The 26,667-nt window shown below is 45.5% G+C and overlaps 1 protein-coding gene across 5 annotated transcripts in view; it reads left to right on the top strand.

Annotated features, from left to right (window-relative positions):
• Positions 1-26,667, top strand: part of TSPAN4 (tetraspanin 4) — a 412,293-nt gene that overhangs the window by 57,780 nt on the left and 327,846 nt on the right. For 4 of the 5 annotated variants that reach the window (XM_066997986.1, XM_013174382.3, XM_048058647.2 and 1 more), the window contains one exon: positions 8,797-8,890. The gene's annotated coding sequence lies outside the window, so the exon portion shown is untranslated. Of the gene's footprint in view, positions 1-1,603; positions 1,676-8,796; positions 8,891-26,667 lie in introns of those variants that run through there. The other variant, XM_048058648.2, reaches the window with a different exon arrangement.

The following is a 26,667-nucleotide window of genomic DNA, read 5'->3' as shown; positions in this document are numbered from 1 at the left end:
GCCATGGCCACCACTAGTCGGCAAGCGGTCACCAAAAAGATTGTGGTGACCCAGGCCGAGTGCCTGCCCCAAAATGCGGCTGTTCAGGTCTCTGGCTGCAGGGGGTGCCTGAGCCTGTTGCTGCCATCGGAGGGTGACAGAGATGCTGCCAGCGTGAGGTGTGGGCAGGTGGAGGAGCTGATCAGCCTGGTGGAGGAGCTCAAGGAGGAGGTGCAGAGAGTAAGGGCTATCAGTGAGTGTGAGCAGGAGTTAGGCCTGCGGAGTCACTCCTTGCTGTGCCTGAGAGAAAGGCACTGGCATGACACACCCCAAATAGTGGGGGACCCCCTGCCCTGTTGCTGTCAGGCAGAGGGAGGGGACCTGAGAGATGGAGAGGAATGGAAACAGGTCCCTGCTTGGCGTCACAGGTGAGCCCCCTCCCTGCCTGCCAGGAAGGGCACTTCACCAGGTGCCCTTACACAGCAGGTTTGAGGCCCTGGAGCTCGAGGGACAGGGTAGTGGAGGTGTGGGGGAAGGTTCACACAGGAGGCTGTCTAGGGCAAGGAAGTCAACTGCACGCCTCGAGACTGCCTCCACCAAGAAGGAAAGAAGGGTAATGGTCATAGGTCACTCCCTTCTGAGGGGAACAGAGGGCCCCGTATGTCGGCCAGACCCTACCCATGGGGAAGTCTGCTGCCTCCCGGGGGCCCAGGTCAGGGATGTTACCAGGAACCTTCCTGACCTGGTCCCCCCCCCCCCCCCCCCCCCCCCCCCCCCCAATGATTTTGGACCCAAGATGGAGCAATTACGTGAAGTATTGCTTCCACTTTATGTGAGGTACAGAGATGTGAAGACTTGAGACCTGTTGATACTGATTTGCCTGTGACAGGAATTGGGAGAGGAGGTGAAGAACTGCATCTGCTTTCAGGTAGATGCAATACTGTGCGATGTGACATTACTGTAGCTGACCTGACACAAGCATGTCAAAACTCCTTAAATAATGTAAAGATGTTGATTTATAAGTGATTTAGGGTCTCTTGGCTGAGTACAAAATACTTCAGGTGACTTGCAGTGTCTTAAGTCAACCTTCATTTCTACAGCGGGTCTTAAAGCAAACATAGAAAACACTGATTCTTGAAGAGGTGCATTCAGTTTTGCCTGGGCCCAGTGGTGCTAGCAATCCCATTTAAATCAGTTCCTCCTCCAGAGGGAAGGTTGTGGCACAGTGTAGCTGTTTTGTTTTTTTTTTTTTTAATCCCCAGACAAAAGGGGACTTGGGCCTGAGAGCATGCATGGAAATCCAGTGCTTAAGGCTGTCAGAAAGCTGCTTCGTGCAGCAGTCGTTGAAATGAAGAACTCTCTGGATGGCATAAATGCTGCTGTCCTAGCCCAGACAGATCTGAATTCTGCCTTACTCACTGACTAGGTCACATCCAGTGCTGAGACCATTTGCCAAATACCAGTGCTTTTAAATTACTGCACAGCAGCTCTTCATTTACTGGTAAGTGCCTGCCATAGCTGCAGTGAGTTTTGCTGCTGGCCCAGCAAGAACCCATTATTTTGTAATAATGGCTGATGGGCTCACAGCTGATGCTGTGGTGCCCTGCCAGCACAGGGGCCATGCCCGGGTTCAGTGTCTCTGTGACCAGATGGAGGATTGGAGCAGAGGGAGTTGCTGCAACCAAAGATGGAAAATGTATTTGGTTTGTGTGGTTTTGGATGGTGGGTTTAGGAAAGCAAAAGATAGCTAGACTTGCCTCAAAACTGGGAATGTGTTGTTAGATCTGAAGTTACCACGAAGGGCAAAGATAGGATGGGTGTGTTTTCTCCCTGGAAATACCATGGTAAAAATTGTATAATGTAGTTCACTGCCTTGGAGATTTTCTGGGAGCAAAACGTGTGCCTTAGTTTTGTTGCTGTGGATACATGAAGATAGCAGTCATTCTCAGTCACTGGCTTAAAAGGAAAAGCTTTTTTCTTTTTAAAAAAAAAAAAGGCACAAAAGGAGGGGGAAGGGAAAGAAAGAAAAAAGTACTTTGCAGAAATCACAGCACCAGGCAACTTACAGCGCCGTGACTTTAAGTACTTCACCTAATTGATTGGATTAGGAAATTAAATGACATGTAAACTAGTGGAGCTACCATCAGAATTTCTTTTGCCTACGTTGGCTGCTCTTCCTGTCTCCCTCACTCCTCCACAGATGCTTCTGAGGGCATGCGTGTGGGATGGCATTTACACAGTGGCTGCTCCCCATCGAGCTGGGCGCTCGCTGCGGGTGCGTTACAGCGTCATGGGAGGGCCTGGAGAGCTCTGTGGCTGTCTCCTCAGGAAAGGCACTTCTGCCTTCCTGCATGATGTCAAGCACTGTGGATTGTGTCAGGGCAGCTTGACATAATGCTGTGACTCAGTGTTGTGCTGCAGTACTAGCTGGGCTGCGGAAAGAGGGTGGTGTGACCCTGGACCGTAGCTGCTGTGCCGTCAGTTGGCTGCATTAGCCTTGCTCAGAGTATTCCTGCACCCTGAGCTTTGCCCAGAGTGTGGGCAGCATCCTGCTCTTCCTGGTGTTGCCTTCCTTGCAGTGCCTCAGGTCTGAACCCACCCCAGTGTGGGAAGGATAGTCCTCCTTGTGCTTATGAGCATGAGAAGGACAAATGTAGGCATTACTGTGATGTTGGAGGGGATGCATCAGCTTCTTGGGAACTGGAATACCTCCTTTGGAAAATACCTATGACCTCTGAGACTTAGTGAGAGATAGTTGGCTCTGTCTACTGATAATGTATTTCAGGAGTTAAGTACCTGTCATGCTTCAAAAACACCCTGTGCTTCTGAAGCCTTGGAACAGTTTTAAGTGCTGGGCAAGTACTGCAATGAAGGCATTTAAGCAGTGCTATGTCCATAGTGTGTGTGTGTGTAAATATAAATATATATATATAAATTGTGTATATGAGATTAAATGAAGTCTCTGAAAAGAAACCTATTTAATGGTGAACTCAAAATAATGGCAAATCAAGTTAAGACTTAAACTTTCTCGAACTGTTTAATAGCACTTGAATTAAGAAGTAGTAACCGGTGTAGGTTAATGCTAGGGCTTTAAAGGAAGATGAAAGTGCTTGAACCACAGGAAATCAATGGCTTAATTGTCTGGAAAAAGTCTACCACAGTACCAGGACAGCTTCTGAGAGCAAGAGCCTATTCCGCAGGTGTAGGGGAGAATGTTTGGCATTTACATTTCTCAGCAATTTCAGTTCTATCAGGTAACTTGTGAAGTTTTGAGTCTGATTGGGAGTTGAAAATGTCTTTCTTCAGTTCTCTCCTGGCCCAAGCAAAATGAGATATTCTCTTTACTCTGGTAGGACCGTCTGTATTGAAAGAAAGGATGAAAACACAACTGGTTTTAATTTCAAAACAATCTTGTGTAACATCTGCTTTGATAAACTTGCTTTCTTCTCTCGATGTACCTTCAAGTTTGGGGCAGTTTAGGTAGTAAAGTTCAGTTAAAATGCTGTTTCTGCAGGTTTTAATTGGGTTTCAATTTTCGTTCAGGGACATCTTAGCATAACGTAAAAGTTTTTAAAAAAACAACCAATAACCCAACTGTAGTAAAAAGGAAACGCAGCATTCATCTAAAAATGGCAAAAATAGACTTGAATAAGTATATGATTTATTGCATAACTGCTTAGTTAAATGAATGGTGATGCATCTTCCTTAACAAATTTGTGTACCAACCTCTAGTGTAGGGGGTATTTTAAGCTAACATCTCTATCTTTGCAGCTACAAAGCAGGGAGAATCAGTCCTTATTCAGAGATAACAGTTAAAAATGGAAACTAGATTTAAAACTGCTGACCTTATCCAAGGTTTTGTATTTGGGACTTTTAATCATTTTGATTTAATTAAGGACACTGCAACTACTAAATTACCAGCGCGTGTCATAACAGTGCCTGAATTATGAGCGAACGGTCAGCATCAGGCAGCCTTTCCCTTCTGGCAGGCGCAGGAGGATGTCGTGGGAGCTGCTCCTGTGCTGCTGGTGAGACGTTGGTGTGTCCTGGTGTCCCATGGTGGCTGAGGCCGGGTGGCTCTGCCACAGGTGGCTGTTCTCAGCTCCACGGCCACGGTTGTGCAAGCCTGGGGAAGAGAGGAATAGTGATGCCTGGAAACCTCAAGAAATTGTCTAGCACAACACTCTGGATTTTACGTGATTGTTTAAACTCATTAATGATTTCTGGACCCAAATTAACCAATTTTATTTAAAGATACCAGCACAGATGGCTTTGGATTTCTTGACGTTCCAGTAGATACGAAGTCAGATAGCGAGTTAGATGACAGTGATGGAAAGCAATGGCTGATGCCAAGAGGCTTTCAGGAAGGAATATGCTGTTTCTGCCTCCCTTACAGGTTTGCAATGACAATCGGCCTTCTCAGGCTGCACTGGGATGGCCACGTCCTACCCATGGGATGGATCATTTGCTGGGCTGATTCCACCCAGAGTACCTGGTACATGTGAGAACTTAGCCTCTTCTTCCTGCTCTGTACTGGGGAGCTTGCCGTGACAGGAATGAAAGCTCCTCCCAAGGAGAAGAGGGAGCTTTCTCACGGCTCAGGCTGCGATGGGGAAACAGCATGCGAGGATCCCAGCTCTTGCAGCTTTCAGTGCTACGCGCCGAGCACGGGTGCTGCTGCGAACGGAAACACAGAATGCGAGTACTTAACAAAATCTTCTCAAAGGGATGCCCCACTCCACGTGATTCTGTCTGGGATGCTGCTAAAAGTTTACACGTGGCGCATGGTTATTTTGCTTGTTACAGGATTGGAAAGCGCGCAGTATTACAGTAGTGCGTTCAATAGAGTAGAAAGAGGTCAGATCTTACAATCTGCCAGCCCTGTAGCTGTGCTCTGGGTCAGCTGCTTCTGAATAAGCAGGAGCGCCTGTCTATTTACTTGTTTCTGTAACTGTCATTTGGTAACACAAAGGTGAAAGAGGAGTTCTCTGGAGCCTTAGTCTCGGACAGAGGAGACTTAGTCGTACGTAGATCTCAAAAGAGTACAGGATCACAGTTCATCAGTAATGTTTGCAGCTCTGTACCATTCCTTGGCATAGGGGATGTAGCCGTGAGCCAGAGCTTTATTGGATTTAGTGTTTACTAAAGAGCTTTTCTCGGTGCCAGAAAAACTTGATAGCAGCAGCTCCCTTTCAGAAGGCAGTGGTTCAGCGCAGCTCCCACCTGAACATCCACGTGCGCTCAGGAGCTCTGGGCAGTGCTTGAACAGTCATCTGCTCTTTGCACTAGCTCTAATCAAAGTTCACACATGCCTGTCCATTTAAGAGTTGAGATAGTAGTGTATTACAAGCAGATATTCTGGACTTTCTCTAAAGAGTAACTCTAGAGTAAAATCAATCCAGGGGCCTTTGGTGAGGAGTGAGGCAGGTGCTGTAGGAATACAACTGTCAAGGTCAGTGCTGATGTGAAGAGGATAAGGATAGTGCAGGCTTCAGGAATATAGATTAATATATTTCTATGTATTAAAAACCAAACCCACTAACGACACACAGGAGCTTCCAAGAGGGCGATTCACATGTAGGAGCTTGAGCAGGTACCAGCTGGAGGTAGCAGCGGCTTTGCTGGTCTTTGAGGATGTGGTGATGGGCTTGGGTATGGCAGGAGAGATGCATGCTGCGGTCTGTGAGGCTGAGGAGATAGCTTGTATCAAGCAGCAGGAATTGAAGGAAGAGATTTCAAAGGAACGGGATGATGCCAAGTTGCCAAGTGGAGTTTTTGTTTGCAAAAGGCAGAGTATGTAGGCAAAAAATTCAACGTTACCTTTAAAAACTAAATTAAAAAAAATAAAATGGGGAGGGGAAATGCAGAAACCAGTGGGTTGTGGCACATAGGTGAAAATTACTGACATTTAATTTTGATACTTTTCTATTAGGAACACTGTTTTGGTTTTGTTTTTATCTTCCCTGAGCAATGCCCTGGGAAGAAGAGAAGCGTGAGGAGAGCATTTCAAACCAAGCAAACGAGAGCAGCAGGGCTGTTGTCTAGTTCAGGGTGTTCCAGTTCCTGGAAAGCTGAGCTGTCTGTGACGGGTCTTGTATCAGACAGTTTGAATTTAGGCATTAGGACTCCATTCACCCTCTCTTGCGAAGCTGTAATTTCCTCACTTAGGAAACCCGTGAAGCGAGCCTGAAGAAATCCGCTAAGCAGTTGGGAGTTGTCAGAGCCTTCTGTCCCCATTGATGGACCGCAGGTTGTGCGCTGCACGTCAGGCAGCCGGGAAGCTTTTGGCACAGGCCAGGACAGAAAGTTTAAATGCGTGCCTCTGGTCTCTGGAGCAGGACGCCTGGTGTAGCTGGGTGAGGAGGGAGCCCTGTTGCCCTAATTGGGGTGACACCGCAGCTGACTTTCCTGTTGGTATCATTAAAGCAATGCTCCAAGGCCCTGTTGTGCTCAGCAGCACGTGGTAAAGTGACATAAACATCTTGTAAAAGATGGTCCCTTGTTGAAAGAGGAGGCCAAAGAACCTGAGAATGAAAGTGGAGGCGCAAGCAGGCAAAGCGGCTCGCCTGCAGTTGTACGTACAGGAGGAGAAGGCAGCCTGTCTGCAGAGAGGAAAGCGGAGCCCTGGTCTCCCTGCTGGTGGGGCCGGGACCTTCGCTGCTGAAAATGCAGCTGCCTGGGCTCCTGCCTCGAACAGGCCAGGGGACATCTGTGCAGGGGCTGTGGTACTCAGGAGGATTTGGCATGCCTGCTGGGTCAGAGGAGTAGACTTGAGCACCAGCCTCTGACTAGTGTAACGCTGCCACTTCTGCTGCAGCCCCGTCTCTTCCAGGAGATGGGATTGCAGCCCGAGTAGCCTTATGCAACCCAGCTTTCATTAGCATTGTTTTACAGGCGTGACAAAGCTGTGGCAGCGCTGGCTTTTATGTCATCGCCCAGCCTCACTGGAGACAGTGTTATGTACATGCTCCTGCAGCTTCTCTGCCTTAGCCATCGAGCTGCGTGTGGCTGCGATGTAGACACAGCTGCAGTGGTGTGTTACGCTTAGTTCTGCATTCCTATAGAATGAAAAGGTGACATTAGGATGGGATCTGGGTCAGGGCAGTGCTCTGTCCCGCTTGTTTTCTCTGTCATAGCAGCCAGGAGCACTTGCTGAGCCGGTCAACACCAGCCCACAAAAGTTGTGGGGAGAGAGGGATCCATTGGCATCGTTATTACTTGGGCTTCTCAACTGCTCTTGCTCAGTGATTGAATTTGTTTTTCTAGGAAGAGTCTTTGCTGTTGTGAGTCACTCTGGCTTAGAAGGATTTAGCTTTCAGCTGCCTTTTGCCTTAAAAGGTGATGTTGCTTCTGGTATTTCTCAAGTTTAAAAATACAATAAAATTCTAAAAATTGTCAGGCAGCTCTCCTTAAGAAACTCTTGATACTTGCTTCCTTCGTTATTTGTTATTCTTTGTGTTTTTCTCTTTTTTTGGGGGGGGGGGGGGGGGGGAGGTAAACCAAAATAAGGCAATGTTTAGGGAATGCACTACTGATGCTCCCTGGGGACCTGCTTGATTTATGTGGCAGTGAAACATCAGGCAGCAATGCTCCCGCACGTACCAGGGATGTAGTCTGCTTTCTGTCGTGCTGGATTTCTAGAGCAGCTGGAAATTAGTGGCACTCGGCACGTGAGGTAGTGCGACCTGGGGTTCTCTGTCTGGTTTTGGTTTAAGGAGTCACGCCGTAGCAAACCAGCCATGGTTGCTCTAGAGACCAAATGTCTTCAAAATGGGAAAGGAGGCTGTCCTCCTTGCTGTCTGTGGTCAGGAGGGATGTCACTCTGTTTGTAGGAGCTGAGCTTTAACCCTAAGGAGATTACAGGGGTGCAAATTGCATTGCACTTAACTAAAAATCTCTGCAGTGTTCCAAATGTAATGCTTGATATACATTTAAAAAAGTCCTGTGGCATAAAACAGTTGTGTGATCCCTCACCTACTATAACTGTGATAAAAACTACAGTGGAGGAGGAAGGGCTTTTCTTTTTAAGAGGTCAATGTACACTACAGACCTTACCGCTACTTCTGGAGGTGGAACCAAACTGTTGATGATGCGTTTCAACATTACTACGCATTTGAGTATAGCTGTAACCCTGCTTTTTCCCTGTGCAGAAGCATTTTATGCAATTCTATCACTCTCATGCAGCAGATGTCTTTCATTTCGGGGTATTTGATACGTAAGCTGCTCCCACCAACCAGGCTGGCTTTGGTGGCATTTGTCAAAGTCTGAAACTTGAATGATTACAAAGATTTGTCATTATCACAGTCACTTGCTGTGACCTTCTCCATGCACAAGAAACATAAGCTTGTGCTCTTTTCTGAGTGCTTTCTGTGCCTTGTTCCCCGGGAGCAACAGAGCTTGTTTCTTAGGCTGCTGGCGGACCATAAATTGCAAGGAGATGTTTTACAGGCACCCTCTACTTGGACTTTCCCCTGCATGCCCAGCATGCTGTGTCTCTTGCCATTGCACATTCACTCTCACTTTATTAGATTGTGTGTGGCTTTCCTAAGAAAATGTCACTCCTTTTTAACTGCTTTTTAATTGTGTATTGGAAACGTGCAAGGAGAGATCTTCTCCAGTAAGTCGGACTGTCTTCGGTGACTTGAGTTTCATTCTAGTGACAAACTTCATCGAGGTTGAAGAGTGCATGGGGAACTAAGAGGTGGGGAGAAGACTGAAGTAGCGAGCTGTAATCATGGATTGAAAAGTGTTCCTGAAGTGACGCTTCATCATTGCCTGCCTGTTTTACTCAGAAATCTATTGTTTTGTCTCTTGCAGAAACACCACTGAAGAACTGGACGTTATTGCTGTGGGAGATCAACAGCAACTTCCAGCTGCATCTCGTGCACCAGCTGTAAAACCACTAGTCGCAGTGAGTTTCTCTTATATACTCTCTCTCCTCCAGTGAGGATTCATTAATTGTAATCCATGAAAATAATCGTATCCTCTGTTTAGACTTTGTCCATTCACTTTACTCCCACAAAAGATTTGATTTACCAATCCCAAGCCAAATGGGTATGGAACGTTTTTTCCCCTTCATACTGGCAGATTGGTATTGTGCAGGTGCCAGAAAAGGAAAGCTTTCAAGTTTTGCTGTGCCTTGAGGTGGGGGCGTCATACTTCGATTGTTCTGCTTATTTATCCATTGACCAAAACGAGAATTGGATCAAATATTTTGCTCCTGAGAAACAGCTTCTGAAGTAAAGTTATTTTAATTAAATGGAGGAGAGAAAACTATTGCTTGGGAAAAGAAAATTGACTTGACTACTGGTTCAGAGTGCCAGAAGAAAGCACGTCATACGCTGATAGTCACAGGCAGGCGAAAGGAGAAGGTGTCACAGTGCTGGAGTGTTGCTGAATCTGTTCTTAGGTGTACTCTTAAAACAAGAGGCTGGAATATTCTCAGGGCTGTAAGGAAGCTTGCTGACCAATACTATTTGGATACTAAATGAACTCTTGAAAATCCTTGTTCCGTTAATTTTTTAATAATTCCTACCTAAATGAAATACTGAAGAAGCATGCTCCTCTAGTCCTACCAGCTACCTGTGAACGTTCACGTAACTCGCCTGTGATTCTTTTATCAATAATTTTCTTCTGTCGGTAACACAGTAGAACAGGTTCAAGTGATTTTTGATATTTTGCACAGCTTAAAATGATATAACGATTGTTTGCAAAGTCATCTCTGGTTTTGTATCTCATGTGGGGAATCTGTTTGCAAGAGTAAAAGGGCAGGAGTAAATCTAGGCCTGTGCAAGTGTTTGCTCTGAGGAAAGCTTGAGGATTCAATAAAAAAACAAACAAAAAAAAGGTAAGTGCTTAAGGGATCTTAGGATACTTGTACAATTAAATGGCATTGGATATTGACATGCTATAGAATTTGGGTTCTCGGGGCTGGGTGGAAGGGAAATATTTGTGCTCAGGTAACTGAGTAACTGATTCTCCTGAGAAATAATGACAACAGCAGGAGGAAACAACTCTTTAAAAGGAAAAGCCCCATATCCTCTCAAAGGATATAGGAAAAAATTGGTTTAAATGTGTGTTTCTAGCCTTTGTCAATATTGCTGATGCATAAATTATATAAGACTTAGTAAAAGGTCGTTTCTAGAGAGCTATTGTTTCTTTGCCTGGAAGGACCCAGCCAGCTTGCAGCATACGCAGTGAAGAATACCTGTCAGAAATTGAATATTGAGTGAAGGTAATCTTTCTAATGAAAAGTAGTTAGAAGCAAGGCAGAGTCGAAGGAAAAGCAACTGCTCAGCTGGAAGACTGCTTCCAGTGCTGCAGACGTCCTCTAAGATGCATATTTTATGTATTAGGAGTATCGATCAAGGCCGTGGTGTGCCTCATGTTAGCACTGTTCTTCCTGATCGTTGTGATAAAGATTTCTTAACTCTTTGAGTTCCACTCCTGTCTCTGTGAGCAAGTACAGCACACTTGGTGCTGCTGCGATGGGGGACTCAGCATTGGATATGGTGGTTAGTTTGCTGCTTTTTTCCTTCTAATTTAGTGCCTTGCAGAAATAACTGTTTTAATCACACAAAGATAAAAGGCTGAAGCTCAGTTTCCCTACTCACCTCTTGAGTTTCTCTAGTAAATCTGCAAATGCTGCAGATACCTCTGCTGAAGGTATCATGATCTTGTCGTAGAAGCTGCCTGCAATTTCTCTCCTTTCCTCCCCTCATTAAGCCCTTAGATCCTTGGTCCTGCCTGCAGGCATTTTGCCTGACAACTAGACCATGAATTCATGCTGGGTAAAATACAGGAGGGAGAAAAGCTTTAAGTGAGACATGTCCTATGTCAACTGACAGAGCACTGCTCCTAGCAGAAGCTTCTTGATGCATGGACAGATAGTCAGCCGAGTCTCCTGACTGTAGTGCAGACATGCTGGTTTAGATCAATTAAAATTTCTGAAAAATCATCTGCAGCTGTGGTTGTATCATCTTAAGGGAGTTGTAAAGGGGTGTCACTGGGAACAGTGCCTGGTATGCGCATTGGAGATGCACTGAGCTGAGTGCTATAAAGGAGCCCTAGACTTTGCTTCCGTAAAGAAATATCCCAGGCTGCTTTTTGAAGCTCTTGACTTTGTGGATGCAATCCTGCTTTCAGTCACACTTAAGCCTGCTTTCTGTTCCTCTTGGGCTGATGTCCATTCCCTTCTGATCCTTTACAGTGCTCTAAGAAAATTGAATCCAGCTTGAACCCGTGGAAGTCACCTCCACTAGTTAAAACTAGCCTGCGTCAGAGGGTGATGTCGAAAGCCTTTTCTGTGCTATAACACTTGGCTGCCGCACCCTGCGGAGGCAGGAGTCTGCAGCTGTGGCTGCTTGAACAAGGCTCCCCGTGGAGCAGGTGTGATGCTGGATGCCTTGCATGTGCTTCTTCTAATGCTGACCCGTGCCACCCTCGTCTTTCTGCTGACTTGCCTTTTGTTTAACCAGTGGGCTTCTTGTAAGCTGCACAAGTGCATGCCGGCAGGTACTACGCCTCTTGAAAGGAGAATGATCTGGAAGCCAATTAAGAGCTCTGCAAATCCAGCTTCATCGCCCTGGTCTACATGCAGATTCCCTCTGAGAATTCAGTAGTGTGACTTTGTCTCTGTGCCAGTTTCCTTTTTGTTAAAAGATTCTTCTCATCTAGGATGGGAGCTGAGGATAAACATACAGAGCTAGCGAAGGTTCCAGTATAGCACTTAAAGAAATAAGTATTAGGATACCTTTCTCTAGTATTTCTGCTCAGCCCAAGTTGTATCCTTGAAGTCTGTTTAGCAGTCACAATGAGGTGATGAGGAATGAGGACTGTGGATGGAAGGGAAGTGAGGAGAAGGTTGTGTACCATGCTAGTGACGCCAGGTGTCATCCCAGCATCGAGTCTGGCTCTGAGCACCTGGTGTATCTCGCCTTCCCGAGTGAAAATGCTCGCTTAGACTTGGGACAGCAGCAGATGCAGACAGCTTCAGGTTCATGTTCCTCACCTGCTGTCCAGTAGCAGCAGCTTTGTTCCTCGTGTGGCTGTCTCGCAGTGCTTTGCCTTGTTTGGTCACATTGCTTAACTCAGCTGGCCTGCCTGTCACACGTTGGCTTCACGTTAGGGTCACAGGAAGGACTTTTGCTTTCCAAATGTCACCATTCTTTTTCAGAATGTGTCCATGAGTAGAATCTGGATAGGATTGATGGCTATAAAACATTCCCTCTGAACTCCGAGATGAAAGCGAGCCATTTCCTTTCTCCTTCCAGAGGGCTCATCTACTATAAGAGGGAGGTGGGTTTTTTTGCTTGTTTATTTTGTTTTATTTAAATGTAACTCATCAGGTATTATAGCAGTATCTATGTCAGTCCACGGCAGCATGCTGTGATGCCTCATGCTATGGGAAGCTGGGAATATGAGAATGAAAGGCAACTCTGCCAAGGGGCTTCAGTCTTCCTTGATTTTTTTTTTCTCCCCTCTTTTCTCTCTCCGTGTTGGCTCCTAGAATGCAAGGGCACTGCTGAAATATGCTGGTGGTTAATCTTGCATTATATCTTTGGTTCATCCTGTCTCATAACTTGTTCATCTTCATGCCAGAGCCAGTTACCTTAGAAAATGTGAGGAAGCAGGCTGCAAGGAAGCAGGCAGTTCTGGGGGTACCACCAGCTCTGCAGAAATAACGCTGTGTGTTTGATCCTTATGAAAACGTTTTGAAGAACCGAACAAGAAAGCATTGTAGGAATTTGGAGGGTAGATTAATAGCATTCCTGTTTTGGGCTGTTTATTTGTAGCTTTAACTTTTTTAAAGGCAAAAAGTCTATTTTTAGCCTGCCTTTTTTCCCCCCACCTCGCTAACCCAAACAAATTTCCTTCCTCGGAGGGGAGGGTGGAGTTGGGAGGAAGGAAGGGTGGGTGGAATTAAACTGCTTCATTAAATCAGTTTCAAGATCATCAACACACAATTTCATTTTCACGTTACAGTTCTGAGTACACAAGAGTCCCTTTACGCTTTGCAGAGAGGGGAAGCTTTGTGTGCAGAAGGGGAGAGCAAGGGCCTCTGAGACAATGAGGCGGTTATGGAAAGCTTATGACTTTTGCTGAATTTTCTTCCTTCCTGCATGACTTTTTTTTCTGGTTACTTCTGTTAGGGTTTAGCCCGTAATTTCCAAGGAAAGGTGGGGCTCGGTGATAGTTTGCATTCACAGCTCCCAGTGTAGCGAGACGCAGAGAAGGGAAGGATTCTGGTAAAAACAGGAGCGTCAGTTAGACATTGCTACACTGCCGAAGGTGGATGTTCTCGCTGAGATCCCAAAGTATATCTGGTAAGAGGTAAGGCTAAGAGTAGGGGGTTACGTCAGATGTAACTGATTAGAACAGGGGCACAATGAGGAGGGGAATCAAGCTCTTCTGAGTCCTGGGATATATGTTTTGATGGTTTTATGGCAAATTGCTTCTGATTTAGAGAGAACGAGCAACTAGCACCTTTCTTGCTAGGTTGATATGACTTGAGCTTTAACTTTAATATAATTACTGATTTTGGTGTGCTGTAAAAAGGGTTGATGAATCTAGGGCCTGTGGATGGAGTCTGCAGAAAGAAGCACAGATGCCTGGATTGTCTGACAGCCCAGCAGCCAGTGTCATCTGGCCAATGCAGAGTATTGTTGCTTTCTTCATTCCCCCTGAATCTCTTGGGCTTTCATGTTGGTTCTTCAGCATCTGTGAAGGTTTCTCTTCCCTCTGTTGATGGGAGAGGAAGCATCTTTGCAACAGAACTTATGTGAAGTCTCCCTCTGGCAGCAAAAGAGCGGAGAGCTTGTCCTGACTGTACAGGCTTCTCAGGACTGCATCATGAATCATTTCTTCTTGAAACATGTTGACCCTGTTGTGTGTTCTCCTGTGCTGCTGGAGAACTGACAAAGAACACACATTACACTTGTATTTATTTAAAAAAAAAAAAACACATAACACATCAACAACAAAACACCCAAGCAAACAAAAAACCCTTTCCTGTTTTGGAAATAAAGTAAATTCTGTTTTTTCCCATCCTTCCATGTCAGGAGGTTCCTAATTTTCCTCTTGCTAGTCACCAAATTACTGAACCCTGTGTGTGAGCTCAGAGCTGGAAAAGACAGCCTGACTTTCCGAGCCTCTGTCCCAGGGAAGGCTCCCTGCTGCTGAGGATCAACACGGGACAGGAGCCCTTTCTGCAGACTCTCAAATTCTTTCTTTATCTGCTTTCTTCTCCTCTTCCGCTTCGCCCGCTGGGAGGCTGCTCCAGAGGATGACTGCTCCATACTCAGCTTCTCCTGACCTCCAGCACAGGAATCTTAGCTCATTTCTGCACCAGGATCACCCTGCGGGTTAAACAGCTCTTATTTCTTGCTACTTCCCCCAGCCAAGTCCATTTGCAGGGACCAGTCCTGTCCATTATCAGGCTGTGTTCTGGCAATTTGAACAAGCCGAGCTTTCCCGAGACAGGCCTCTTATTCTTAGCAGCACTTCTGTGCACCTATTTTCATTTCAGTTAGTCATCTCTGAATTGTAATGTGACCAGAACTGTTCACAATACGAGTGGCTTGGAAAGGGCTGCTTTCAGTAACACTAATTTCAGCATTTAGCTATCAATTGCGGTTTAAGCTAGGTTACACATCTGAGAAAGATTTCCTGGTCTTGTTCTGAAGGCATCAGTAATGGTGGCTCTTTTTCTGCTTTAGGGGAGTTCTGTCAATGGTTCCTTTGATGTTTAAATAGGTACCTTAATTTGAATAGGCAACATCTTAGCCACTGCATCTTGAAATGCATGTTTGTGTGTGTGTGTGTTTACTTGAGGCTTTTATTATCCAGAAATTTCATTTTCTTGGAAGTGCTCTTATACTTGCAGAACATGTAAAAACAATTAGTGAATTATCCAGATATGAATTTCAGAATCTGAGCACTCCCATTCCAAGTAAAGGTCCCTTTTAAGGTATCTTTCAGTATCCAAAAATGTCTGACTATCAACTTCCATCCCTGGATCACACTGGGCACTGCACCAGCAAGAATATATGCAAAGAATGAAAATAAAGTCCATTATTTATGACCCTCTCTCTGAGTTTCTCTGGCTTGTGTGAGGAAAGTGGAACTACTTGGAAATACTTCACCTCCCCTTGGATTTCTGGCTTCTTTGAAGGTTGTCTTGATCTTTGTGAATAATCTTTGGTTTATACGTTTGATTTCATGCCAGCAAACTAAATCTTTCTATAATGCGCATTGCTTCAGGGTTTGTATATCATGAAGACTTGAGGCATTTCTCCCACTGTTTTGTGTAGTAACATTTCCCTTCAGCTGGCACTGAAGAATAGAGGGATGTGGTTGTGAGCAAGGCAAAGTCAGGAGATGGTATGTGGTTGTTCCGCAGGCTCTGTGCCTGTCCGAGGGCAAACTGCACAATTGCTCTGTATCTGTCCTCAACCTAGGGGCAATGGCATTTTGTCTGGCCCAGCTGAGCCTTTGTGCTTTACTAAATGCTTCTGGTGACACGTTCTGCTTAGCTGTTGGGGTTACAGTGGTAGTAGCACAGAGCTGCTAGGGGAGATCAGCTGGTGGCCCCCAAAACCCATCTGAAACAGCAGTGATATCTAGCTGAGCTTAATGGTCTCACTGAGAGTGTTCATGTTAGGATAGGATGCTAGTCATCAGTTGGGCCTAAAATTAAGTAAATGTCCAATTTATTTTTTTCTGGGGGGGTGGTGGTGATGGTGAGGAAGCTGCCTTCAGGATTTTAACTGAAATCCTAGCATGAGCCCCCTTCCTGCTAGATTGCCCTGCCAACATGCTCATACAACTTGTCGGATATATACGTTAAGAAAGCACCCATCTTTAAAAGTATTCATCTTCTCTGAGATGGCAGCCATCCTTGTGCACTGGGTCTCCTTTATATCATTTGAAGTATATTATAAACTCAGCCATTAAAGTAACTTGCCACACATCCCATTATCCTTGAATAACTTTTCAGGTGTACGTTTATAGTCCTTTCTACCACCTTTCCTCGTGCTCTTGGGGAGGGAAAAAAAAATACTCTGCTGCTTTTCAATACTCTGCTGCTGTATTATTTTCCTGCTATATCAAATGTAGTGTTAAAGTTCACTGTGCAGTTCTCTTCTAGTCACTTGCTGTAGTCCTTTAAAAGTAAAATTACATAATTTATATAAATTCAGAGGAGGAAAAGTTGAAGATGTCTGTACCAGCCTATTTTTTAATCCTCTGTGGAAGCTTGGAAAAATTCAGGTGAGTGTTCTGGAAAGCAATTATCATTTGAAATTGAGGCTTAGATTGGACTGTTTCTCATGTGTACTGCAGGAGGTGTTTCTGGAGTCCCTTTGCCTTTCGCTGGTAGGAGTAATCTCTCAGTTTTAATAAGTAACTGCTTCAGAGTCATGAAGCAGCTTCCCCATAACTATTCGTCCTTGATAAAGAAGGTGGTCAGTGTCTGGTTTACTTTGAACTGAGAGATTAGCTCGACCCCTTGTAATCTTGAATATGTCTCTTATGCCTCTTTCCTGCCTGGAAACAGCCTCTTATTTGGAATTTAGTCTGAGTAAGACCGATTTATTTATTTGCACCACAGAAACATTTGTGAGCTGTGACTAGCAACTCATACTATACTCATACCCTGTACAATGCCAGGACAAGAAGACGGTCCTTAACCAGAGAGCTTTCAGCCCAGCGTGGAATAAATGACCGCTGCATTAGCAAATACTTCTGCCTGAATAGAGACTTGGTGCCAGCTGTGCCCAGCCCTCCCAAAGGGAGGGAGCGCACAGTTCATCCTACAGGCTGGTGAGAGCTGTACTTCCAGTACAGTTAGTCTGTACAAAGCAGGTATGTTGTGCTTCTCAGGCGTGGACACACACCCAGGGAGCTTCTCATCCTGAGCAGCATGTGGAGGAGATAGCGAGCAGCAGGGGGCTGCTGGCATCCTGGTGAAGGTGACCCAGTTCTGGCTGTGCTTTTCCCAGAGAGCCTCTCCCATGTGTACGGAGAAGGTTTGTGGGCTGTGCAGATTGCTTTTACTACCAGCTTCCATCCAGATGTCTTATGGGGCCTGAAAGGGGAGAGGTAAAGGGACACCCATGGCCTTTCAGTGGAGCCCTGGTCAATGAGGGCAGTATGAGTTCTTTAGCCAGGGCATGGATTTGGACACTTGCAGTCTCTATCATTAAGTTCCATTTTAGGACTAATTTGTCTTGTTCACCTATCTAAAAAAAAGAAAGTGTTTTAACAGTAGCAGGGGTTTATCTTCCCCTTTGCCCCTGGAAGCAGCAGTTGAACCCAGGATTAAAAGCTGAGGGGCAGACCTGCCAACATGAATCTAAGGGATAATTTTGAAGAGGCAAAACTCTGTCTCGAGAATTTTCCTCTGGCTCGGTTCATGCTCTTGAGCATCACTGAAGTGCTGTTTGCATCAATCTTCAGGCTCATGAATAGAGCATTGCTCTCATTTGTATTTTGGGTGTGTTTAAAAGGCTATCTCTGCAACTATAAGGGCTACATCTTGATTCATTTTAATTGGTAACATAGGTTGTACAGAAACTCAAGACTTGAATTTGCATTCTCCAGAGTAAGACTTCGAGTCAGCACAGAAAGAGGATTCATTTTTGCAAACTCCGTGTCTGAACTTGGGTCTCAAGTTAGGTATGCTGCTATCAGTTTGACAGTCAGTGAAGCGAATCTGCCATTAGCTTCAGATGCCCAGAGACTAGCTGTCTGCATCTGAGCTATGTGGACCGTCCTTCCAGTCAGTAAGAAGTAGATGTTCTAGGACACAGATCGTCTGACCCTGTTTTAGACAACTGCTTTAGTGCAAAATGCATTCTGCCCTGGAAGCATTTCATGCTCTCCAGCAACTCTATTGGCAGTCCAGGCAACTAGTGCAGAAGTTCATGTTGACACTTGCTCAGATGATTCCCATATGAAATACTTCCGCTTTTCAGTTTAATTGATTAGGTATTTTCAGCAAAGCATGGTCAAAGACATCCTGGTACCCAGGAAGCAGGTTGTGCGCCGTATCTTTTCTGCTTTTATTCTCCAACTCTCTGTCTAGAAAACGAAAATTATTCCATCGTGACAGGAGCATTGGCCTTCAGAAAGCTCCTTTTATCTACACGAGTACTTTCTGTGGTATTTTTCCATCCACTAGCATTGGCCTTTTGCTTATCCATCTTAGAGCTGGATTAACTTCAGAAAGGAAAAAGGGCCTTGTATGGAACTCCGAGACACATTTATTTCTTTGACCAGTAAATCAGTATTATAGTTCCCTGGGGACTGGGAAAGAGGTATTATGATGGAGTTATACGTCTAAGTCCACTCTTCCTGAATGCTGAATTTCCAAGGGGAAGGTATAAATCTCCTTTGACACAGAAGAATCTATATGAAACAGTTTTTGGTGGCCTCATTCTCTTTGTGTTTCTTTGCCTCCCTTTTCTGCCTTCCTCCCTTTCCTCAGGTGCTACGGTATATTACTTAGTTTCCTTTGAGGTAAGTATAGCTTCTTTGTCACTGTATGGAACACATTCGTATTCAGGAGGGCTTTTTCCTGTGTCAAAGCCAATATTTTGTTGCTTTGTAACACTAACCTTCTTGGAACTCTCCAGCTAATATTTTTCTTTTCCTCTGTCTTTTATTGACTGTGGTACATTTAGTATTGCTTCCCTCCCCAGTAATTTTTTGGTTTTTATTCATGACTAATACATCCATTTTACGAAGCAATGAAGCCCATTTACAAAGGAAAGTGAAGCTGGTTGCAGGGGCTTGATGGAAGTGACAATAGGAGGCACACACTCTTGAGTCATGTTTGTTTTATAAATGAGGCTTGGTGTGCAGCAGAGAGGCACGAATTCTGTTGGCTCTCCAGGATCCTTCTGGCTCTGTTTAGGTATTCTTTTCTACAGCGTGACTCTGAGGCACTGAGCTGAGGCTAGCTGGGAACAGTTCTGTTCAGCAGAGAGGGCAAGGAGCTGTGGTCCTGTTGCGCGTCCGTCCGTGGCTGGGAATTCACATGGCATGCAAGGAAGGAAGGAAGGACTCACCTGCACTGAAAGCATTAATCAATGTGTTCAAATAACATTTACTTTTCAGCAAACCACATTTTGACCACCCTCAGTTTTCTCTTTAATTTATAGCTACGCCAAACCTCAGTCGTGCACCTCCCTGTTGGCGTTCCCCCAGCCCCACGAGGATGCTGTCCAACCAAAACTGGAAACAGCTGCTCTTTGTGGACATTGAGCACTCAAAGTTTTGATTCCCTGCTTTGAAAGTGGTGGAAAGCCAGTGAGTGAATGGCAAATCTGGCCATCTAGCAAACGAACAAAGACGTTCAACCCACCGGCATTTCTCATGATGAAGTAGAGCTCTGATGGGAACAGAGCAGTAGGAAAGAGTCGTTGGTGGGGAAATTTGGCAAGTTAAATGTTTTTGGATGTTTTAATTGGATAGGTTGGGAGACGGGGAAAGAGAAGATGATACTGGAAACAAGTCATGGAGTCCTGGGAATGGGATGGAAAGTAATTGTAAACATGACCAGCAAAATCTACTTCGTGAGCAAATCCTATTTAAATGTAAATTACCCAAAGTGATTTTTTTATTGGAATTTTTAGCAGCATGATGTAGAAAGACAGAAGTATTTTTCCTCTTGTTTAAGTATGTGATGCAGACAGCTGTAGAGAGCTATAAAGACCCCACATCTCTCTACCTCCTCACACATTCTTCTTTCCTTTAGACTCCTTGGAGCCTTTCCCTGCAGCAGTGCTTCCAGGTAGTGACAGCTAGGATGTTCGCTTCAGTCACCAGAGCTCTGTCAGGGCCAATTAGCATCCTAATGACTGGCATGTACCATCTTGATAACATTCAGCCTGTGCTTTGTACCAGGGGACCTAGCCTCTTAAGAACCCATCTTGTTTCATTTGGACCATAGCAGTTGTATAAGCCTGTTTAAAAAAAAAAAAAAAAAAGATACAAGAATTTCCATTTCATCTTGTCTTCTGAGTCCCAGGGGCTTTGGCACAGAACAAATATAGTGTCCTTTCCTCTAGCTGGAAATGATGAATCTGGGCTAGGGAGAGGGGAGCTGAATTAAACAGCTGCTCTTACAGGTTCTGAGGACCTGGGGTCAAAGCCTCAGCTGAGGTTAAGCAATGCAGCACTCGTTCTTTCGAGCTGCATTGAATAAAACAATCAAAGACTAGGCTATACAGTCTTTAAGCATTCAATACCTGGCAAGTGTCAGGGCTAGGCTGGTACTTTCTTGGAATTACAGCTACCTGTTGTTTGGCTGTCTGCTGCCAAATGTGCTTCGCAGTGGACTAGCATCAGCAGTCAAAGCTGTGCTTTTGTCCATCAGTCAAACCAGGGCCAAATGCTGTGCAGAGACCTTTTCCAGCAGCACGGACCAGGGCATGCAGCTGAGGAGGTTCCAGAGAGATTTCACAGCTGCTCGCCGAGGTCAGTGTGTTGGGGAGGCCAGGCTGTAAACCTGCCACTCAGGCAGCTTTTTATCAGCACTGAGATTCCTGAGGCTTTATGCTGCGCCCTGCCAGGCTGCAGAGGGAGCAGATCCTTGGCGGTGGCAGTTAAATGCTGCCACGTGAAATCAGCACGCTTCTGGTTCATGTTTTATTGTTTCTGGACAACATGCTTTTCCAGAGAAACTCATGCATCTCTCCTGACTTCCAGTCCTAAAAGGCAGAGTTCTTGTTAACGTGGCATTGCTGTCTAACCCTGCCCCACGTCCTAGCTCTTCAAGGGCTTTAATGAAGCGCTGTGATGCCGGAGCCAGCTGGCTGGCACACTGTTAGAGCTGGCACAGCCACACTAGGTCATCTGGAGGGAGAGGTCAGAAGTTTAATGGTCCTTAGGAGAAGCCAAATAGCCTGTGATGCTAAATCAGAGAAAAGTGGCTGCAGGGCAGCGTGTGCAGCGGCTGGACTATAGCTGCAGCAGGGAGGATTTGTTTACAGTGAGCCTTTCACTGGTGGTGTGAAACTTTAACAGAGTATTATTTGAAAGAAAAAAAAAAAAAACATTGCTAAGATTTTGAGGACGCACAAGTTCCATTCCCTATTACAGACGGCAAATCCCAAGTGTGAACTCTGGAGACTGAGTGAGCAAGAAGTGTTGCTGCTGTTATTAAGGCCATAAGTATTCTTGAAAACACAAGCAAAAAAATACCTCTTCCACCTCCCGGCCCAGCCTGTGAGGCTGAAAGACAGCACATTAACATATCCGCATGGTGCATATGTTATTCTTAAAGCTGCTGTGAGAATTTTGTCTTTTCCTGAATTCTTTGTATGGTGTTTGCATTTTCTATCAGCATGCTGTCATATCACTATGACAACTACTTAAATTATGATCTTAGATGTGATCTTCTGAAGCATCACAAGCGCTTGATGGCTAAGAAGGCTGCGGGTAAGGGACTGACAGGAACACTGATGTTCATTCAAGTATTGGCGTATACCTCAATCTCTTCTGGACGTGTCACCTGGAGACCTAAACCTGTGTCCTGGAGCCTATTTTCAGAAGTGCCGCTTGGAATATCACAGGAGCTGTTACACCCTGGTTGGTATGCACTGAGCCTGCTTTCATTGTGCGTGAGGTGTAGAGCTAAGAACAAACAGCAGAGCTGACTTCCTACATCTGTACACAGTACCCAGGACTAAAGGCACTCCTGAGATGGCCTATTTGAACTCTGCCTTTTCTGTTCTCTTGTGCGCGTGACTTTGTTGCTTTTTGGGTAGATAGCTCTGAGGCTCAAGCCCCCTGTGTTCCTCTCTTGTGATCCCTGTGCATTCCTAAATCTGACATTATAGGGTTTGAGATTGCACTATACTGCTTTCTCCAGGCCTTCATGTATTAAGCCCTACTCACAGTCAAATGTGAAGGCCCAAAGCTTTGTAAACAAAGACCATCTAAAACATAACCTCCCATAAAGGGATTACTGCATAATGATCTCTCTCAAGCTTAAGTGCTTAGTAAAGCGTCAAAACCGTGAGAGTTGGACGAGTTGTGGTAACAGATGCTAACAGGGCAGCTTGTCCCTACGGTAGGGATATATACCTACCCCTGACTTGGAACTGTTCTGCCTCCCCCATCAAAGCAGGAAAGGTAGCTAGCTTTCTGTGGCTGGTGTAACAGGTGGGTAGTGCCCTGCAGCTTTCTAAGGTGTGTGTCAGAAGAGAGTGTAAGCTCTCGGGCTAGGCTTCAGGGCCTCTGCTACAGCTGTTGGCAACTCGGCACGTGTCAGCTGGAGACTGGTTCAGTTCCCCACACCACAGAGCAGGGCAGAGCCATAATGGGAGCCTGAGCCAGCCTTCCTGTGGTGGTGGAGTTTCTCAGCCTTCAGTCATCTGTTTGTACAAGATTGAAATCAGAGGCTGAGAGGTAGGAAACTAGGGCCGAGACTTCAGCTGATCCCCGACTGCCCTGGAAAACATAAATCTAGTTGATGTAACTGGACATATCTGTTGTAGCCAAATCACTTAGATCTGTAACTCTCACTTGATCTCAAGAGGATTAGGTGCCTATGTGGCTTTATATATCAAAATGTTCTGCTTCAGTTCTCCATTTGTGAAATCAATCAAATACTACCTCTTCTTTTCACCTCCCAGCCTGGCTGCATAAAGATGCCAGGGATTTATCCTGTGGATTTCTTTTTAAACAGCTGGGACATGCTTTCAGTTGGGTCTGTCGTTACGGGTAACTATTGCCCTGTGTCAGAATAGACGTCTGCTACTCAAAGGTTCTGCACAAGCACATGGGTAAAAGTCAAAGTCTGTAGCTCAAAGTAATACGTGGTCAAATCACTACTCCGGACACTCGGGTTTTCTGCAGCATAGGACAATTGCCAGAGATGGATGTAAGTGCCAAAGCCTTTCTAGAGAAAGCAAACCTCAGGACTGTATGATTGCACTAGGCATTGCAAATGGCTGTGTAAAGACTCGAAGCTATGTATTTTTGGAACACATTTATTCTTGGTGCGGCTCAGATCTTAGTTCAGTGATGAATTGCTTTAAATTTGAAAAAGACCTCTTTGCCCTGGTGTCAGAATGGATTATAATCTTAATGGTGACTTGGAGGAGGAAACAAATATGTGGTGAAAAAAGCACAAGCCAAATAATGCATAAAGAGAGTATGAAGAGCAGATACTTCACGAAAGAGTCAAGGGTGGCTGAGGACTGGTAAAACAATGACTCTCTCCAGCATTTCCAAATATCCGATCCATGCAGTTCTTCTAGGCTTGTAAAAACTTGTTTCTAAATCAAGGATTTTTTCATGTCCACTTCAATTAAACCCTCTGGAGAAAAATCTTTGTTTCAACAGTTCAGCCTCCTTACCCTTTCCAACTAAGATGTCAGAGCTTGAAATATCTATTCCCAAGGCTCTTGTGGAAGGAACCTGCAGTCAGCTTTTTCAGCTGCAACAGATGGCTGCTAAAGACGGAAAAAAATGGAGAGTCTAGGGTTAAACTTAAAATTTGTACCAATACTTGAAAGATGCCATCACCCTGCCCCTCACAAAACTTATCTTAATTTCTGAGGCCGATTTTCATCCCAGCTGCAGTCCGCATACTTAGTTCTGCACAACTTCTTATCTAGTGCCTGGTAAAGTCTTGTCCCGGTATCATTACTGTAGATTAAACTTAAGAACCATGTGATCTAGCGTAAGAGCTGATTTTTTTGTCCTGAAAGCAAAATATCCATTCTGGTGTTTGTGCTTTTTGAGGTACAGAGTAGGATGGCTCTACTCTGCCCACCCCTTCAGCCCCCATGTACTCTTTTCGCTCATTCTACAAGTGCATGTGAAGCATTAGAGGTTTTTTTTTTAATGAATCTATAGAGTTAACTGATATCACTTGTGATTCTTGGCTAAATGTTATGTCATCAATCTAGAAAATGAATGAGCAATTAATAATTGATGCTTAGCTCTTTCAGTGAGGCCCTTGAGAAACCTGGATCTCCCCCTGTCTGTCGAGTGGGAGAGGCTTGCAGGAGATGCAGGGGTCTGCGTTGTTCCTGGTGTGGCATCAGTGCATGGTTTTTAGGCAGAGCCTTTTGGAGGAGTAAGACCCAGTCTGTCTGACTGCAGCTTTGCGCGTGTTGCGAGCGGAGCTGTGGTAACGAGCTTCTTAGCTGTAAGGTACAGAGTTGCCTAGCTTCAATCCCTGCAGCTGCAGCAGGCTGAGGGGACACGTGAAAAGCTACGGTCAGGTCCCATGCCTCAGCTAGTGCTGTTACTGCTGGTTTGCTGTAATTTGGTGCTGGATCTGAGGCCATAACATGTATCACGCTGGGCACATCTGTGTTGTCGTGCAAGCCCTGGCACACTGTGGGAGCTGGCAGTTCTGCAGCGGCTTTGCATGAAGTATCACACGGAGCACTGTGTTCAGTTAGCTCTGGGATAAGCAACAGGTGTCAGTGAGTAAAAAACTTCTGTCGTATTAAAATCACCTTCCGTTCTGAGTATTTTCATTTGGCAGCAGGCTTGTCATGAATCAATACAGCGTGCCTGTGGCCAGTAAGGAGAGGACTTAGGAGCTTGGTGCTGGGAATGGTGTGGAGGTCTCGGTGCCTCTGGAATGGGCTTAGTGGCAGGACTGCCTTGCAACCCGTTATGTGCTGATCTCTGAAGGAACAGCTGCTGAGGCAAGGTAGTCAGGTTGCTAACGGACGGCAGGAAAGACTTAGCTTTCTCTACTCTTCTTTTGCTGCTTGAGCTGTGCATCATCCTGACCAAGAACTCCGTAGCGTCAGGCTGACTGGTTTCTAAGCCCCGCTCCGTGCAGCCCTGGGTGGTTTAGGAAACAACAGGGGAGGAAGCATGGGGGAGTAGTGGTTAGAACGCGAGCTTTGAGGACTGGGCTCTATCATTGCAAACTAGATGAAAGTAGGTTGGTTTCTTTTCTGTGTCCTCGAGGGACAATGAAGAACTTAAATGCTGTCACTGGCTGCCTGAAGGCAGCTGTGCCCTTCTGGTCTGCTGTGGCTGGTTGGCTGCAGGCTCAGACATGACTTAAAATGCAGTTCTCCGAGGCTTTCTAAAGTTAAGACTCCAAGGCACGGTTCTGCAACAGCGATCTGCAAAATTTCTAGCTGTGCAGTTCATTCCAGTCTGTGGGGCTCCTGAGACAGTTCATTGTCTGTCAGAGCTGCACGCTTTATCTCTGTTCCAAGAATGTTTACAAATACTATATTTCTTGCTTAATGCTTTAAACATCTCTTCCTCCACTTCCCAGGGCTACCTTTTCCACTACCCAAGTGCAAAGCACTTGTCTTCATTCTCAGAGCAATTTCTAGCTGATCCCTGCCCTGCAGTGCCGAGACATGACTGTCCTCATCTGCTCTGTTGGTCCCGAGGGTTCGTTTGTCATGCTTTTCCATGAAGCCTCCTTCCTGTTATCTTCCATGTCACCTCAGGCACCTAAGAGGTGAACTAGTTAAGGGGCAATAGAGCTGACAACTCTTGTTCTCTTCTAAACTTTCCCTTAGCCCCCTCCTGTCAGCAACAAGCTAGGAGGTCATAAAACCATAGAAAGGTTTGGGTTGGAAGGGACCTCAAAGCCTATCCAGTTCCACCCCCCTGCCATGGGCAGGGACACCCCCCACCAGCCCAGACTGCCCAAAGCCCCATCCAGCCTGGCCTTAAACACCTCCAGGGATGGGGCATCCACAGCTTCTCTGGGCAGCCTGTGCCAGGGCCTCACCACTCTTAGAGTAAATAATTTATTCCTTATAGCTTATCTAAATCTAATACTGGCCACCACATGCTTGAGACAGCTCTCTCATCCTCCGAAAATGCAGTGAATTTGAAGGTTTGCATAAGAGGAGCACGTGCTTCCTCATCAGTGAGAGGAACGGAGCTAGCTGGGGTTTTGGTGCAAATAGCAAGAAAGGCCTTCCTGAAAGAGAATCTCTTTCCCCTCCTCTCCCATGGCAGACAATTTTATGGACTTATTTTTATCTCATTGTTTAATATGCCTCAGTCGTTTGTATACTTTGTAAAGCCTTTAAAGTGGGATTATTGAATAAACACCCTAATGTTGGACCCACGTGTTTCTCATGGCTGGCTTCACACAGATTTTTTTCCCCTCTAATCTTTGTTTACAGGATGCAGTGCATTACATCCCCTCCCAGTGCTTGCACTCCCCCAGCCAGAGCCAGAATCTGCTTCCAATGCGTTTTGTTTAGCTGACCATAGTCCTGTTCTAACGTGGGGATTATTTCCTTTTAATGTGGCGAGATGATATATCCAGCCCCGTTATTGATGTATGTGCACCAAAGCAAAGGGCCTGATTGAGGATCTGTGTGGGACTGTGAATCTTCCCATTGATTTTTCGATAGGTTTTGACTCTCCCTCTAATTGCCTATCGTTCTTGGGGAACCTCTGCTGCTCCGTTTACTTTGCTCGATGAGATAAGGATCATTCTGTTCCTCGGTGAGATGTATTTCCAGGCATCTCTTTTTTCCACCTGTGCAAGGATCGCTGTATTTTAGCAACCTGATGCTAATAAGTGCTGCAGCATTAGTTGTGCCTTTGAGACAAGGCTAGCGCCACTGAGAAAAGTGAGACGTGCTGCAGCACAGACCTCTTGTGCACGTCAGGCTCCTGCCTTCATCTTGGCCTTGCTATAGAAATGGGTGGCCATGGCTGCCCTCA

The sequence above is a fragment of the Anser cygnoides genome, chromosome 5 (genome assembly GCF_040182565.1).
Source record: "Anser cygnoides isolate HZ-2024a breed goose chromosome 5, Taihu_goose_T2T_genome, whole genome shotgun sequence".
In the NCBI taxonomy this organism is placed as follows: domain Eukaryota; kingdom Metazoa; phylum Chordata; class Aves; order Anseriformes; family Anatidae; genus Anser; species Anser cygnoides.
The sequence above is the reverse complement of the archived record's forward strand: the minus strand, read 5'-3'. Positions and strand labels throughout refer to the sequence as shown.